This window comes from Capsicum annuum, chromosome 3 (genome assembly GCF_002878395.1).
Source record: "Capsicum annuum cultivar UCD-10X-F1 chromosome 3, UCD10Xv1.1, whole genome shotgun sequence".
NCBI classification, from domain to species: domain Eukaryota; kingdom Viridiplantae; phylum Streptophyta; class Magnoliopsida; order Solanales; family Solanaceae; genus Capsicum; species Capsicum annuum.
The window spans coordinates 161303137-161319244 of NC_061113.1; positions in this window are offsets into that span (position 1 = coordinate 161303137).

The window sequence follows — 16108 nt, forward strand, 5'->3', positions numbered from 1 at the left end:
GGACTTGTTTTAACTACTTCATTTAATTGGACCTCATTATCTAGTGGGGCATAAAGGGGGCCTAAATTACTTGTGTTATCACTCATTGCTCCATTTACACTTTGATCACCTAAAAAAGATTCAAAAATACCAAATAAAGTAAATATTACAACTCTGGGTATTCCTATGTAAAAATGACACCACAAGTGAAATCTAAATTTCACTCCCCAAAAAAGACATCATTTTGATAACACTCAACTCACTCCTATAACTAAAGGGTAAGTTATTAATTGACAAGTAACCCAATTTGAATTAGGCTCGAATCTCAAGGAGTGAATTATTGACATCAAACCCTATGGATGCTTAGATTACTACAAGTTTATCCAGAATGATAATAACCAAGACGTGTAAAACAAAATGGGGGGATTTATTTGGAAACTCTTCATAACAATCTTTAAAAAGCCTTGGTAAATGAAACTTTTACGTTGAATTCAAGATTTGAGGAGGTCTTGGGATTATGTCTACCTAAAGGTAATGGATGTGGGTTTATGTTTGCAGAACATGAAATTTAGTTTTTAACTAAAGGATAGGCTAGGTCGAAGATCATTGGGTTCAATCTTTCAACAAAATCACAACGATTTATCTCATTGTCTCTTTTGAGCACCTAACAAGTGTGAAATTTTTCAAAATAACCCAAAACCTAAATCAAGCATCCCTATTTCTAGGATGATGCTCTTGACATGATTTATACTCCCAATACACTTATTTCTAAGATTGCAAAAGGTAGTACACCATAGGTTCAATTGTCCAATATTTTCTCGTCCCCACTATAACCCTCTTTTGAGGATCTTATGGGTTATCTAATGCTTAAATTCATCCATATTTTAAGGATGCTAAAGTTTTTCTAGAGTTTGGGGTTTTCACCCATCAAACCCATTTGGATATTTAGGGTTTTCACCCATCAAATTCTAACCCATAAGCTCAAAAAATGATGGAATCCATGCTTAACAACTAAATTCCATACGAACACAATAATACCAAACACAATTACACTCTAGTTCAACATAATCCCAAGACTAAATTTCTTAGTTACTTCTGAAGAAAGTAAATAGAGATATACCATGAGGATTATCATAGGCATTCATTCTTTACAAAGATACTATGAAATTTAGCCTCCAAATTTGTTACACACTTTCCCAATTAGGGTTTCATTCTTTGAATTCAAGAATATCTTATGAGATGAGCAACACCATAAAAATTAAGGGTTTTTTCTTATATATGGTTTGGGATTTGTCTAAGTGCTTTGATCTTGGGTGTCTTTATATGCCTAAGCACCATAACTGACCTATATTTTAGCTAAGTTTTGAGAATAAGTGCCTAGTTTCTTGTGTTTTTACTCCACTTCTATGTAATTGAGCTAACCAATATGATATCCATGATTTCAGGTATTAATAAGGTAGATAGAGACATAATGGGACTATGGAATGTGGATGGTATATGACACAAGAAAGAGTAGCAGTATATACCAAATGTGGTGCCTAAAAACTATGTCCAAGACTAATTTGTCATTTAGAGTTAGTCGAGGAACTTAGAAGGAAATTATGAGGGAAAGGTTATTAAAAATACCTGATGCTAAAAAGTCACGTATAATTGACTATTCTATATCTTTTTTGAACTGGAGAGTGATGGCTTAGCACCAAGGGAGAAACACTACTTCATCTTCTCCACCAAGATTGTGTTTACTTTTTGGTATGATGAATATTTCTATTGTGATTCCCGTTTTATTCATGAGTAGCTAATTTTATTAGTTAGGGTTATGGAATCCTTGAAGCATTCAATCAATTAGTTAGGGTTATGGCCTACTTCCTCAAGTTGGCTTTTCCATGTGCGGCACCCAAAGCCCATGTTGACATTCCTTATGCTACGCCCAAGCCTAATTAGGCAATGCATTATGTACCACCCAGCACTTTGCATAAGCCCCCTGCCTCATTTAGGCATTACATTGGGCGGTGCCTAAAGAAGGTTATGAGATAAGATGCAAGGCGCACATGTGCACTTAGGCGATGCTCTTTGTAACACACACATATTCTTAGGCAATAACTTGTGCGGCTCCGATTACATCACATACCCTCACTGATTTACTTAGGTGATACATTAGGCGGTGCCCAAGTCCCTTTTTGCTATACTTTGTGCGGCGCCTACCTTAGTTTAGGTAATAACTTATGCGCCGCCTAGCATACTACACACGCTCACTGTTTCACTTAGGCAAAGCATTAGGCTACGTAAACATACACTTAGCCAATCCATTAGGCAACACAAATCACTCCAACTTCAACTAAATCCCCTATTTTTCTCTTATTTCACCACAAAACCATGCCTTCAACATACTCTTTCTTCCACAATATTCTTCAAAACTTTCAAAACCCAAGAATATCCACTCTCTTTCTTCAATCTTTGATATTTAAGGTAAGTTTTCCTTTTCTTAATCCTTAAGTGTTGTGACTTCATGTTTTTGTTGTTAATTGGTTTCTTGAGGATTGTGGATTTAATTCTTGCCATGGCTAAGTCAAATGGTAAGATAAACATCATTGTTGTAGTAGACACCATTGTTGTAGTACTTTGAGCTTTTGTATGTGATTGAATTGTTCATTACTAACGTAGTTTAGTTGTGTGGCCATTATTTCATAACTTACTTGATGGAACATGGTGTTTTTTAAATCATGTGAAAGTGATGGTGTTTTGTGTGTATTGATATATTGAAGCTCTAAGGTTACTTTGCTGCTTGTTTTGTAAGAAATTAGTACATTCTCCTTAGTATACTTTTCTAATAGGATTAGTTATTTTGTTGATGTTGTTTTTTATTAGATGTATGTTTAATTTAGTCATAGTTAGGTGCTTTTCTCGATGATGGATAGATGATGACCATCTTAAGATAAAATTAGTCATTTGTTGCATGTAAATGTTCTTGTGGATCACATGCCATTATAGCATAAGTGTGGAATGGAGCACTACGTTTGAAACACCTAGGCTCTAGTTTTCACTCTTGTTGTGATTGTTGGTTTTAGTAGAATTCATTTAATTTTGGGGTCAAGAATCTATAATGCTCCTAATTGATTTAACCATATGCCATGAGTGTGTAAGACTATTGTATATTCCTTAATCCAACTGATGCAAGAACTTGCCTGGTGTGTGCGCAAAGAGAAATAAAGATTGTGAGTTTAGACGATGATTTAGGCATTTCTTTGACAACCATTGTTTATACCTTCTTTTGACCTATCTTTGCACATTATCTTAGCTAGTCCCTTTTAGCCTTTAGCTAGTTATTTTGTTAGCCTTATATGTAGGCTAACCCGTTCATTAATAGACAGTAATTGGATCAAAAATCTCCTAAATGCTTTAATATAAAATCAATTTGAGTTAGGAGTTTAACAATAAAAGGAAAAAGGTGAAATTGATGCCCCAAAGTGTAGTTATTGGAGTGTGCAATTGATGTGGTTGGGAGTAGCAAAAATTATTGAGAAAGTTCCTAATTTTATCCCGTACATGTTACAATGAACCTAGTTTGGCCTTGGTCCCTCTTGAACATTGTGTACCTCAACTAAGGAAATCGATTAAGTTGAGGGCGGTTATCGTAGGGGTGCGTAACATGAAATGGTTGCACAAAAAAATAATTAAAAGGTTTGAATACTCCCACCATAGTGTTATTAATTGAGTTTAATGGGATGGGGTGAGAACAAAAGATATGGAAAGATGAAAATGGTGTAAATTAGTTGTTAGAAATTGGTCTTAGTAGTATAATGTAGTGTATTAAAGCGCTTAGGGAAGATAGTCACTATTTCTGGCCAAAATAGTTCCTACCAATTATTTAGCCTGTATTACAACCCGTAAAAGACCTATTTGATCCTAATCTTAGCATTCTGATATTAGTGTAACATTACACTAAGGGCAAGCATATGGTCATCAGTTGTAATTTGAGAATTCTTTGTGAGAGTGAGTGCAACTTGATTATTGTACTCATTTTGTTATAAATTGCATGATTGTGAGTAATTATGGGTAACTTTATTATCGTGAGGGCATATGGTTGATGAAGGTTGGTGTAATACCCCGGAAAATTTTTTCGTTGAAATTTTATGCATAAACGTATTGGATCCTATTTTTGAGAATGATTTATAATTTTTCTGTGTGTCCTTTCTTGGATTTCGCCCCACCATTTCGTAGAGCATCGAATAAGCTTTCCAATGATATGTGGATCACCCAAAACGGACACTCGAGCGACGAGTTACGACCATTCCAATCAAACTACGACCATTCCGATCGAACTGTGAACAGTAAAATGTGCATGAAAAAAAAAACTGCAGCCAGGCAATTTTTTTGGGTCAACTTCAAACTATCATAACTTCTTGTAAATAATGAACTGTGTGAGCTGCTATAAATCAACGAAAATCCCTGAGAGTCTTCTTTCTAGTAAAATTGGTTTCATTCAATTTGGACATCGGAGTAAAAAGTTATGGCCAATTTACTTCAGCCTACCGGATAGATCACTGAAGGACAGATTCGGGTTTTATTTGTTTCTTAGGGGCATTTTGGTCTTTTACTGCTCTTTTAAACCTCTATAAATAACCCATTCAGCTGAGAACTTGTATTATTTTCCTCTCATTTCTCTTATATGTATATATATATATATATATATATATATATATATCAAGTTAGGGTTAGGGTTTTGAAATGGGGGAAATTAATTGGAGGCTTTGATTCAAGAATTCCTTCCGTCAATCTCTTCCGTTGATGAAATATAAGGTGTGCAAGTGTTTATCTATGGACTCCTTTCGTCCATAGAGTCCACGAATCCCTTTTTGAAAGTTCAAGTTATGTATGTATGTATGTATGTATGTATATATATATATATTTTCTAGACTTTGATGATGTATATTCATATATGTTGATTGATATTTGATAGTTGAGATATATAGGAGGATTATGTATGTTACTTGATATATATTATATATGATGATTATGCATGTTGGTTGATATATATATATGTGTGGTGATGGTGTATATTGGTTGATACATGCATGTGATGATTATGTGTGTTGGACGAGATATATGGTGTGACGGAAAACATGAGAATTTGATGAATTCACCAATGCCTAAAAGTGCATGTAAGGTGTTTGTGAAATTGTCTAAGAGGCTATAAATTTACATTCTTAGGATATAATAAGTTCTAAATGACTAGACTACTTTCTATGTACACGTTCAACATGAACTCTATGTTATTGTCTAAAGTTGGGGATGTTGTGTGGAAGGCTTATGATATAGTTGTAAGTGCGGACCAGGGATTTAGTTGGTGGAATTAAGATGAATGATGGTGTTCTAGCACATGTAATTTTTCATACTGACCTATGCCTAAATGGTGCATGCAAGGTAATTGTAGAAATGCCTAATTGAAGAAGAATGGATCATATGACCCCTTGTGATCGAAGTGATGAGTTCATACAATACTTGCATGCTACGTGTTTACTATGAGGCTTGGGGGAAATGGTAAGGCCATTAGGCCACACTAAGTGTGAAATGTCTAATTATGGGTCGAATTGCATATATCAAGATCTTAAAGGAAAGAACCTTGAGAAGTGAACCATGATGTGTTGAATGTATGTTATTTGTGTGTATCCCAATTTGGATGAACTAGGTTATGTTGTATTCTTCCTTAACCATATGCATCCTTGTTGAATGACCTACGATGTAATGACATGAGATCCCAATACTTGTATATGAATATGATCTTCAAATGATTGGTGTGAGGTGTTAATGAATGCATGGTGCATGATGGCCTGTAGGCATGTGAGTATGCGTTGTTGTATACTACGTATTTCTTATTTTATTGATTGCAGAGGGTACGTATGCCCAAAATAGTCTACTGGTCTAGTGCTGAGTCAGTTCTACGATAATCTTAGTCGTGCTACGATCAATGAATTTTTGATGATTTGAGAACTTAAAATAAATTCTGTGAGAACTTAGTATGTGGGGTTTTGAACAAGAATATCTTTTCATTCTTGTGCCCAAAGAATTGATTTTATCATTGAAATTTCATGATTTTGTAAAGTGGGTAAATACCCAAGATGTTTTAATGACGAATTATGAGGTCATGAAAAATATAAATTGTTTAAGCTTTGATGTACATGATTACTTTATTATTCCCAAGTTATGATTTGATATGGTGAATTTCATATTTCTACCATGAGTTGATATTTCAAGTGTTTTCAAGATATGATTTATGGAACTTTGAATCGTCCAATATTGGTATAAATAATAACCTTATTATCTTGTTTTCTTGAATTGAGATTTTATGCCATAAATTGCATACCACGACTATGGAGTTATTTTTTTAAGGATTCTTGATATAAGAGCCATGATTTGAGTTAAATTACGACATACTAAATCTTACTATGATTTGAAGATCTTAAATGCTTTTCAAAATCTATTGTCATGATTTGAATATTGAAATGAAAGAATGATCATTTGAGAATATTGATTTGCATCTGCAAAGTTGGGATGATTAATATTGATTTTAAGCTCGCAGAGATGAAATTCTGTGTTATTGATACCATGTTGATGTTGAGGAAAATTAAAATGTTTTGAGCTAAAATGTGTTGAGTTAGGAATCCACAAATTGATATGATTTGATAAATGAGAAAGAGATTTGATTTGGTCTTTATGATAGACCCTTGTGATATTGTGGTGGATTTCCTAACGCATTCTGAGCTAGTCGAGGAGTATTACTTAGCACCGAGAGGGAAATTTGGTATTTCTCCAACCCGATGTGCCACCGTAGGGTTGTTGATAATGATATTTTTGGCCAGATAATCGAATTGTGATTATGAAAGATTTAAGGTTGTACTCCCTGGCAAGAGTACAACACTCCTGCTAATGGGAGTGCTCTCTCTAGGAGGGCAAACATTGGTATTCCACGTGGCTTATGAGGGGTTGTCGGTTATAGGAAACTCTTCTATCCATAAGAATATATTTCTTGAACTATCGAGTTGCTCCGAGTCTTGAGTTGATGAGTTTGGTTGTCTATGATGAGTCATGAGAATTTCTGATGAATATTGATAATTTTATGATGATTTATGGGATTTTACTTATGTTTTCCTCTCTATAACTTTATGATAAGTATGGATAATGAAATTCAAACCATGTGAGTCTTCATTTTCCGTACGCATGTTTTGCGAAATCAAAGATATTATTCAAATTATTCTGTGCACCCTCACATATTTAGTTGCTTATGAGGAGTCATGTTGATTTATGTAACTACTTCCCACAGTTTTTGTGTTAATATGAATCTTCAGGAGTCAGGGGTGTGAGTGTATTCGATTGATCAGTGTTAGTATCCTGTGATTCAGTAATGCAGTACCCAGTACAGTAGTGAGTTCCGAGGATAGTAAAGTGGTATCCGAGCTGTGGTATCTGGAGTCGTTATAATTGTTATAGTGGTTGTGAACTGTGCATTCATATATGTGTACTCGTTCATTATTCTCTTGATTATTCTGTTGATTAAATATTCATGCATAAGCCCATGCATTTAGCCTTCCCTGCTGGCATACACAGTACATCTTAGTATTGACGCATTCGCGCTATGGTGTTCTTTTTTTTTGGGGCACCATAGGTTCAGAGGAGTGAAACTTAGAGCATCTTAGAAGTCACTTGTATAGCAGCAGTGGGTACAGCAGTGAGTCCTTATCATCCGAGGATGTTGTTATTACAGTATTTGATTTTAATAGACAGAGTTAGTTAGGGGAATTGTCTCTTCAACTCCACAGTTCAGGTAGTGTAGAGGCTTTTCAGACAGATGTATTAGTGTGTGGTTTAAGGTATTGTATATTTCTAGATGTTTGAACCTTATGGCAAGTGTTAGCCAATTTTTGCATGTGTTATATTATATTATGCAGTGAACAGGTACAAATATCAGAAAAAGGGTTAGCTTGTGGTCCTTCGGGATCATAAGCACCATGTGGCATTCCGATTCTCGGGAATCGGGGCTTTACAAACTTGGTATAAGAGCCTAAGGTTCAACAATATCCTAGGGAGTCTGAAAAGGCACATCTAGTAGAGTCTTGTACAAGAGTGTGTTGCACGCCACATTCATGTACGGGGATTCTATGGGATGTTTAGAAGAGTTTTCGTTGATTCATGATCCAGATCGTGCTATAGCAAGATTTTCCAAGAGAGTTATGTAGACTCTTGTAATGATCTACTTATGTCAAATTTACCTTACTCTTAAGGTAACAGAAGTAGTAAAGCCAAAGTCTTTTAGATAGAACTTTCTCTAACCGTCCGCGCAGATAGTTTTGGGACAGTGTTCTCTAAAGTGAGCAGAGTATGCCTTAAGGGGTTAGCTGTTTATATGGTGAATGAATAGGCTTGAAATTATGTATGTAAGAATCTAAGTATGGAAGTTGGTAATTATATGTGTTGATTGATAGAGATATAGCTGCGATTCTCATGGTGTGGAGAAGTAAAAGTTTAAAAGATGTGATATTTGAAGGCTAGAATAAGAATAGTATGTTTATTAAAGATTTGTGGATATTCATGTTATGTTTTAGAAGCTAAGCTTGAATCTTTAAAGAATGTAAGTTTGTGGACTCCAAACTAAGTATTAAGATGTGAGTGTGGTATTACTAGCCTATGAAGAAATCGAAGCAGATAATATGTTTAGTGAGACAAGTAGGTGTTGAAAAGAGTGTATGTATATGATGATGGTTGTAGAGACCAAGGCAAGATAAGATTCGTATTCCAAGAAGTAGCATTGGTATTGAATTTATGTTTTCAGGTGTAGTCTTTCTGGATGAATTATGTTATCATATTGTGCACCGGTGTGCCTCAGACTTTAGAGTACATTGGTTGTAGTTCATTTCGGGGTTTAGCCAAGTTTTCAAAAGTGTCTGATGATGACTTAAAGCTGAGAGGAGGATGATAGAGAAAGTGACAAGTCAGGCCCTCAGAATCTGGTAGTGGTGCCAGTAAGTATGGAAAAGCAGTAAAGGGAGATAGTTCTCGACCCATTCTTATTTCAGTGAAATATGTCTAGAGGGACCTTGGGTCCCAAGGGGGAGATACCCTATAATGTTATAATAATTGCATGTCCATGCTCTTTCTATGATGTTAACCTCATCGTTCATTGCATTTCTAGTTATGCTTTCGAGAATTTGGTATATTAGGTATATTCGTATTTAATATGCACGTTCAATAGAAAGGAACTCAAATTGTGGGAATGTTTGAACATGTATAGAAGAGATTAGTTAGGTTATGATTCTGTGCATTTGAGATGCATGTGTGTTGTGAAAATTTACCCATGAGTGGGTTGTTGAATGTTTTATGCAATAGATGTGCATGACTAGTGAACGTACGCAGAGTATTGGTTGCTTCAGTCGTGTGGTTATGTTTTACGATGTGTTACTAGCTTGAATAAACCCAGTAGATTAGTGTTCTTGATCTGGCCTTCACATTCGAGGATGAATGTTTCCAAGGAAGAGATGATGTAATACCCCAGAAAATTTTTTCGTCGAAATTTTGTGCGTAAACGTATTGGATCCTATCTTCGAGAATGATTTATAATTTTTTTATGAGTCATTTCTTAGACTTCGACCCACCACGTCGTAGAGAATCAAATGATCTTTCCAACGATATATGGATCACCCAAAACGGACACTCGAGCGATGAGTTACGACCATTCCGATCAAACTACGACCATTACGATCAAACTGTGAACAGTAAAATGTACAGGAAAAAAAAATACTGCAGCCAGGCAATTTTTTTTGGTCAAATTCAAACGATCATAACTCCTTGTACAAAATGAACTATGTGAGCTGCTATATTTCAACGGAAATTCATGAAAGTCTTGTTTCTAATAAAATTGGTTTCATCCAATTTGGACATCGAAGTAAGAAGTTATGGCAAATTTACTTCAGCCTATCAGATAGATCACTAAAGGACAGATTTGAGTTTTATTTGTTTCTTAGGGGCATTTTGGTCTTTCACCACTCTTTTAAAACTCTATAAATACCCTATTCAGCTGAGAACTTGTATTATTTTCCTCTCATTTCTCTTATATGTATGTATGTATATATATATATATATCAAGTTAGGGTTAGGGTTTTGAATTGGGTGAACTTAATTGGAGGCTTTGATTCAAGAATTCCTTCCGTCAATCTCTTACGGGGCCACAAAATCTAAGGTATGCAATTTCCTAACACTTTCTGAGCTAGTTAGGGAGTATTACTTAGCATCGAGAGGGAAATTTTGTATTTTCCCAAACCTATGTGCCACCGTAGGGTTGTTGATGATGATATTGTTGGCCAGAGAGTCGAATTGTGATTATGAAATCTTTAAGGTTGTACTCCCTGGCAAGAGTACAACACTACCGCCAATGGGAGTGCTCTCCCTAGGAGGGAAAAGGTTGGTATTCCACGCGGCTCACGTGGGATTATCGGTTATAGGAAACTCCCCTGTCCATAAGAGTATATTTCTTGAACTATCGAGTCGCTCCGAGTCTTGAGTTGATGAGTTTGGTTGTCTATGATGAGTCATGGGAATTTATGATGAATATTGATGATTTTATCATGATTTATGGGATTTTACATATGTTTTCTTCTCTATAATATTATGAGAAGTATGGATAATGAAATTTAAGCCATGTGAGTATTCATTTTCCGTATGCATGTTTTACAAAATCAAAGATATTATTCAAATTATTAAGTGCACCCCCACATATTCAGTTGCTTATGAGGAGTTATGGTGAGTTATGTAACTACCTCCCATGATTTCTGTGTTAGTATAAATCTTCAGGAATCTGGGGTGTGAGTGTATTCGATTGATCAGTGTTGGTATCTTGTGATTCAGTAATGCAGTATCCCAGTACAGTAGTGAGTTTCGAAGGCAGTAAAGTGGTATCCGAGCTGTGGTATCTGAAGTCGTTATAATTGGTATAGTGGTTGTGAACTATGCATTCATATATGTGTACTCGTTTGTTATTCTCATAATTATTCTGTTTATTAAATGTTCATGCATAAGCCCTTGCATTTAGCCTTCCCTGCTTGCATACTCAGTACATCTTAGTACTGACGCATTCGCGCTACTGTGTTCTTTTATTTTGGGGCATAGGTTTGGAGGAGTGAAACTTGGAGCATCTTAGAAGTCACTTGTATAGAAGCAGTGGGTGCAGTAGTGAGTCCTCATCATCCGAGGATGTTGTTATTACAGTATTTGATTTTAGTAGATGGAGATAGTTGGGAGTATTATCCCTTCAACTCCATAGTTCAGGCAGTGTAGAGGCTTTTCAGACCGATGTATTAGTGTGTGGTTTAGGGTATTGTATTTTTCTAGATGTTTGAACCATATGGCATGTGTTAGCCAGTTTTCGCATGTATTTTATTATATTTGCAGTGAACAGGTACAGATATCAGATAAAGGGTTAGCTTGTGGTCCTTTAGGATTATAAGCACCGTGTGGCGTTCTGGTTCTCGGGAATTGGAAAGTTACAGTTGGGTAATTTTTATTATTTCTTTGCTTAAGTGGTATACATGAATTTGTTAACTTAATGAGTCTATTCTTGAGGGTAGGTTGTCTCTAGTAATGATCCATGAATTTACTTCGTGTTTATAATTGTTGTGTGAGCCTATTTGAGCATCTTGTTTTTCCTTCATAGGTGTAAATACTTGTATAGTATACATAAATGGATAAGTTGTTCGAGGAAAAATAAAGCTTTAAGTGTGGGGTGGTGATCTTGGGTGTATTTGTACGCCTAAACACCATAACTTACCCATATTTTATCTAAGTTTGTAGAACAAAGTGCCTAGTTTCTTATGTTTTTACTCTATTTTATGTAATTGAGCTTACCGGTGTGATTAGTATGATTTTTGGTATTAATGAGGTAGATGTAGACATAATAGGACTATGGAATGCAGATGGCATGTGACACAAGAGAGAGTGGCAGTCTAGACCAAATGTGGTGCCTAAAAACTATGTCTAAGACTAATTTGTCATTTAGAGTTAGTCAAGGGACTTAGAAGGAAATTCTGAGGGAAAGGTTATTAAAACTACTTAATGCTGAAAAGTCACGTATTATTGACTATTCTATATCTTTTTTTGAATTGGAGAGTGGTGGCTTAGCACCAAAGGAGAAACACTACTTTATCTTCTCTGCCAAGATTGTGTTTACTTTTTGGTATGGTGAATATTTCTATTGTGAGTCCCTCTTTACTCATGAGTAGCTAAGTTTATTATTTGGGGTTATGGAAGCCTTGTAGCATACAATCTATTACTTTGGGTTTTTGAATTTATTATGCATTGATTTGTTTACATCATACTCTCTTTGTTTATCTTTAATTCTAGTGGTTGCAAACATAAAGGATGTCCCTTAAAATTCAACTTGTTCGATAGAAAGGTTGAGGTTAGGAAAAGAGAGTAATGATAATAAAATAGGATTTTCAAACCCTATTTCATATGTTAATGCCTTAACAGGATTAACTACTTGGAGATTTCGTATTGCTTTTGTAAATAATTTTGATTTGAGAGAACTAAAGTATATTAGTCCTTGATGGTTGAGAAACACTAGGATTATGTTATTAAATACAATATATTTCTTTCTAAGCACGATGCATGTATGAATTTGTAAAGCCCATAGTTAGAAAGTATTGAAAACTACAAGGAGGACATAACCCTAGCTTGCTATTTTTCTGAATTTGAATACTACTACACATATCTCGTTTTGTTAAACTGAAACCATTAATTTGTGAATTGAATCAAATTCCCCTTTTTTTTTTTAATGGAAATGAGTGATTAAAATTGAACTAATCTGTATACAACACAATTAGCACCATATTCCCTGTGGGATTCGACCCCAACCTAGTTGGGTTATATATTTGACAACAACCATTTACACTTTTGTAAGAGAGTTGTAATTTGGGCGTATCATGCTTTTATTGATCTGCCCCTGGGCATATTCCAACTGAATCGTGATCTTACATGATTGTCCACGACCGCGTCCATGTGACCGTGGTTGTGTACTTCTATAGCATTGTGCTAACCATCTCAACTGACCCTAACTACAGATTGAGGACCGCGGTTGCGGTAACTAAGGATGATATAGTCCAGGCCTTCAATTTCACTCCTCTTTGCTCCCTTTTTAATCATTTTCTACTCCAATCCACATTCTTTGATCTCCTCAATTCTATTCCTACAAAGAGTGGATATTAGTATATTTAATCTCTAATATGTCTCATTCATTTATTAAAAACAAGGTAATGTGCACAAATGTTTACTGAGAATGAGTTGAAAAATCACCCCTCATCAATAATCAGCTGCAGCCTTTTTGCTTAATTTTATAGGGACCTGGTCCCTATTCTTTCTATTATCACCACTAATCTTGAGATACTCCTGATAGTTCAATTTGTGCATTGGTCAATCCATAATGAAGTGATCAAGTATTCTATATTTGTGACAAACCTCTATAGTGCCTCCCTTTTTGCTGCTACTCACACATCATCAAAACTAGCCACTTTGTCTTATAGCTCTATCTATTCATTTTGCCAAATAGGAAATATCTAATCTTCTTTATTAGAGTCTAATTTAAGTGCTTTTAGTTCCAGCTATTTTACCCATTTTACCTCCATCATCTCATGCCCTTGTTTCTTTTTAAATTCATTATTCTTCAGATTCCTAATGAGTTCAGCCATGGTGAAAGTTTTCAAGTTCCTACCATCAATGATAGAATCCAATTTGCTTTCCCAGGATTTAGGAAGAACCCCAAGGATTTTTCTCACTTGTTTTTATAAAGGAATTACTTTTCTTAAGCAGTGCAACTCATTAGAGATAAAAGTGAACCTGGTATGTATCTCTTTAATAGTTTCTCCTTCTTTTATTGTGAAGGTTTCATACAGAGTTGTCGTCATATCAACTTTTGAATCCTTCACATCAGTGGTTTCTTCATAATCTATCTTCAAGTAGTCTTAGATTTCCTTAGCTGTTTCACAAGCTGAAATCTTATTGTATTCATCTGGTCCTATGCCACAGAAAAGAAACTTCTTGGCTTTGTAGTTTTTCTTAATTCTTTTTCTATCTTTATCATTGAACTCCCTCTTAATTTTGATAACCATTATAGTAACATATCCTTTTTGAATTCTTTTACCGGTACATGATGAGCATCAAAAATAATGTCCATTAGCTTACTGTCCTCAACCATAATAAAGTCAAACATCCTTGTTTTCTAACACCTATAGTACTATCTATTAAATCTAGGCAGTCTAATAGTTGATTTCCCTTTTCAAGTTAAGTGGAGTAGGCATGCTAACCAAGACACTCTAGGTGTGAACCTTTGAGACTGACTTTTCTCTAGTACCAATTATAAAAACCCTTGAGGTTACACCTACAGTGAGGCACCAGGTCCCTAAAAGTCAATCATAGGCAATCAAATAATATAGTGCAGGAAAGCTGAAGGTAGTTTAGGTAGGAAATAATGCACAAGTTTTAACATGGAAACCTCTCTTTCTCAAGGAAGAGAAAAACTGTGGCTTTTCTTCACAAGAACCAAGGAATACACTATAATCAACCTCTTGATTTCAGCCTAACACTAGGATCCTTTTACTTGTAATAACTCTACTGCAAGCTCATCTTAGAAACTCTGCCAAGGACACTCCACTAATTAACTCTAATCAGCAACAATCTTAGGCAACTCTACCTAAGCACTTTCAATCATAAACAAAACACAACACTACTCTTATAGCATGAGTAGTTCAATTACAAATTAGTACTCAAGAGCACTCACTCACTCTTTAAGTATACTACTTAGATAAGAACATCAGCAATGCATGAGAAAGCTTGAAATAAAATTTTTGCTACCTCTCTTTACTCTTTAGAACTATCCAAAAACTGTTTGATGAAGGAGTATTTTTTTCCTTTTATAAATAAATGATGACTAGGAATAAAATATTATTAGATCAGCTGTCCTAATCAATACAAGAAGCACCTGCAGGTTTGTTACACAAGAGGACAAAATTATACAATCACATGCGCCAATTGCACTATACCATGAACATCCAGGTACCTGGTCCCTTGCATTTAGTTGCTCATCATCAAAACTACATATAGTAGTTTGAATCGTACATCCCATTGTTTAAATAGTGTTTTGGTTACTGTGGATAATTTAACAAAATTGGCACATATTATTTCTATTTAGATGTCCTACAATGTCGAGAGGTCATTCCATAATTATGTTTGTGAGATAGTTTGGTTGCATAGAGTACATATATTTATCATTTCCAATTAGGGCTCGGTATTCACTTCTAGCTTCGAGAAAGCTTTTTAAGTGGAGTTAGGTACAAAGGTGGATGTTAGCATAATATTTTACCCTCAAACTAACAGATAGTTGGAGTCGATTATTTAGATTCTTGAGTATATGCTTCAAGCATGTGTTATGGATTTTGGAGGGGAATGGGATAACACTTTGCTTTGGAAAAATTTACATATAATAATATCTACTATTAGAGTATTAAGGTGGGGCCATTTATGCATTATATGGTTGATGTTATCAATCTTTAATTAGATGGTTTGAGACCTCTGAAATTAGACTTTTTGGTACTGATTTGCTTCAGGAGTCATTGGATAGAGTCAGGGTGATTCAGGATAGACTGAGTGTAACTCAGAGTAGGCAGAAACATATGTAAATTATAGACTTCATACCTTGAGAATTGGAGTTGGTGATTGGGTATATAGTCAATTAAAGATGGGATATAGTTTGGGAGTAAAGGATAGATCATCCCCAGATATATTGGACCTTTTGAGATTCTTTGCTCAGTTGGAAAGGTGGCATATAAGTTATCTTACCCCCCAGATTTAGCTGTTGTTCATCAAGTTTTCTTTGTTTCTACGTTGCGGTGTTACATTTTTGATGAGTCCTATCAACTTTAGTGGGACTTAATTCAGTTGGATGAGGATTGTTGTTCGTCGATGAGCAGGTGTTTATATTATCAATAGATGTTAGGCGGTTGCATAAAGAAAGTTTCCAGTAGTTAAGGTTTAGTAGAGATCATGTCCAATAGAGTAGGAAACTTGGGAGATCTAGATCTTGATATACGCCCAG